The sequence below is a fragment of the Bubalus bubalis genome, chromosome 3 (genome assembly GCF_019923935.1).
Source record: "Bubalus bubalis isolate 160015118507 breed Murrah chromosome 3, NDDB_SH_1, whole genome shotgun sequence".
Lineage (NCBI taxonomy): Eukaryota > Metazoa > Chordata > Mammalia > Artiodactyla > Bovidae > Bubalus > Bubalus bubalis.
Window position 1 is genome coordinate 145,672,463 of NC_059159.1, and position 2,826 is coordinate 145,675,288.

At 38.5% G+C, this 2,826-nt stretch overlaps 1 protein-coding gene across 3 annotated transcripts in view; it reads left to right on the forward strand.

The window, feature by feature from the left end:
- Positions 1-2,826, forward strand: part of LOC102398396 (centromere protein P) — a 236,723-nt gene that overhangs the window by 112,608 nt on the left and 121,289 nt on the right. The window lies entirely within an intron of this gene.

The following is a 2,826-nucleotide window of genomic DNA, read 5'->3' on the forward strand; positions in this document are numbered from 1 at the left end:
CGTGGTGTGTGGGAGCCAATAAGCGTAGAATCTCCAGGAGGAAGCACTGTCCACTATTTTATATGCTTGATCTCACTAACTAAAACATTAGTGTGTTATCATGGTTAGAAGCTTTGAGCTAGACTGCTGGGATCAAATTGTAGATAGGTAAAGGTACCTGCCTCATAGGGCTGTTGTGAGGATTAAATGAATAAATGCAAGTAAGGCATTTGGAAGAATATCTGAAAATGTTCTTTACACACCGCCAAGATAAGACAATTCTTTTACCAAAAAATGGAATTAGAAAGGAAAGAAAAATAATGCTGTAGTTTAAGGAGAAACAAAATTGATTTTTTTAAAAAAGCTTTTAGCAACTTCAGGTGATTTTCTAAAAGTATTACATTTGTTTTGTAAATTCTGTGATCTTTTTTACTGTAGTATTTGGAAGGAAATAAAGGTAGATAGCCTCTGAGATTTTTTTTTCTGCCTGGAAGCCCTTAGTAAACTCAGTAAGTTGCAGTAATTCATTTGCTTCCAAACTTTAACAGATTTTTAGTGGGTAATATTTTGTATTTACCATAAAATATGATTAAGAAAACTTAATACAGTTTTGGGTGGTTATGCTTTTATTACTGATTTGCTTTTTGCAAACTTACAACCAAAAATGATTAACACCTGTGGGATGAAAAACACAGACATTAACTACAGGAAATTAATTTTAGTGGTTTCAGGAATCATTTCCAGTAGTTCGAAAATTTTGCTGCCTTTCCTTTTTAAAAAGAAAAGCTTCTTTCTTTTAAGCTTTTCTATTCAGATCACAGGGCTTCCCAGGTGGCTAAGTGGTAAAGAGTCCTCCTGCCAATGCAGAAGCCACAGGAGACATGGGTTTGATCCCTGTGTTGGGAAGATCCCCTGGAGGAGGAAATGACAACCTGATCCGGTATCCTTGCCAGAATAATAGCGTGGACAGAGGAGCCTGGTGAACTACAGTCTATGGGGTCCCAAAGAATCAGACACAACTGAGTGACTGAACAAACATGTTCAGATCATAGACTAATTTATTTGTTTAGATGATTCTAACCTTAGCACTAACTTATACATTTAATTATTAATTCCCAAAGCTGGATTATTACAATTTCAGTGAATTTCTACTTATGTTCTCATAAGTGGCATGATGTCACATCTTATTTTTATGATATATTGTAGAAAATGAATTTTATTTGTTAAAACTATTAGAACTTTAGAACATTTTAATTTTAAGATGATTGTCATTGTTATATATCCTTTTTAAAAGATTTATTTATTTTTTGGCTCTGTTGGGTCTTCATTGCATGCAGGCTTTCTCTAGTTGCAGTGAACACAGCCTACTCTTTGTTGCAGTGTGCAGGCTTCTCATCGCTGTGGCTTCTCTTGTCGCAGAGTGCAGGCTCCAGGTGCATGGACTCTAGAGTGTTGGCCCAGTAATTGTGGCGCATAGACTGAGTTGCTCCACAGCATGTGGGATCTTCCCCAACCAGGGATTGAACCAGTGTCCACCACATTGCAAAGCGAATTCTTAATCATTGGATCACCAGGGAAGCCCTGTTATGAATTTTTTTTTGCTTTTAGACCTCATAATCTTTCATTTTTCTTGTCAGTAAATTATTGTCCAGTATAATAGTTAAGCATATTTCATGAATCTTTATGGTTTACAGAGCATTTTTCATACACTTTTTTCATTCAGTTCTTACAGCAACCTATCAGATCAGTAGTGTCATCCCTACCCTTTTTAGATGAGAAGACAGGTTCAAAGAGATGGTGATTAGCTCAAGGCTATAAATGGAACTGGATTTCTGGGTATATATTCTCAACTCAGACCTCTGCATCCCTGGGCTCTTTCTGTTATATCACTACTGGTGGTATTATTTTAATCACACTTTGATCTTGCCCTTGCAGTTTTCAGTTCAGTTCAGTTCAGTCACTCAGTCGTGTCTGACTTTGCAACCCCATGGACTGCAGCATGCCAGGCTTCCCTGTCCATCACCAACTCTCAGAGCTTGCTCAAACTCATGTTCATCGAGTCAGTGATGCCATCCAACCATCTGATCCTCTGTCATCCCCTTCTCCTGTCTTCAATCTTTCCCAGTATCAGGGTCTTTTCCAATGAGTCAGGTCTTTGCATCTGGTGGCCAAAGTATTGGAGTTTCAGCTTCAGCATCAGTCCTTCCAATGAATATTCAGGACTGATTTCCTTTAGGATTGACTGTTTTACCAAACAAAAATAACTATTTTCTTTCAGGTTTGCAAACTTGTGCCAGAATTTAGAAATTAAGTAAATTTTCTATAAATCAGTGGTTCTCAACCAGCTACAGTTTGGCTCCACCCTTTCCCCCTGGCACATTGGCATGTTTTGGAAAAATAGTTGATTGTCACACTGTGGTGCAAGTGCTACTGGCATCTAGTACATACAGACCAAGGAGCTGCCAGACATTCTGGAAAGGACAGGATAGCACCCCTTCTCTGTCCCGCCCTGGCCCCATGCCGCCCAGAATGATCTAGCCTGCAGTGTCAGCAGTTGGGTAACCTCACTGTGAAGAACAGATCTATTTACTCTTTCTTGATCTGGATATCCCAACCCTCCACCCCTTTTTATGTGTCTGTAACGTACGGCTCTCCCCATTGAAGTCTAGTTTTTGAGGTGGTTTACTATAAAGGTGGTTAGCTCCCATAGCTCAGGTATGATTTGGGTTGTTTCAATACTATTATTAAGAATAAGCATTAACACTGTACTAAAAGTGTCATATATAAGAGTTTTATCAAAGATAGTTTATTTTTCTGGGTGGGGGAAGAAAAACCAAAGCACAAATA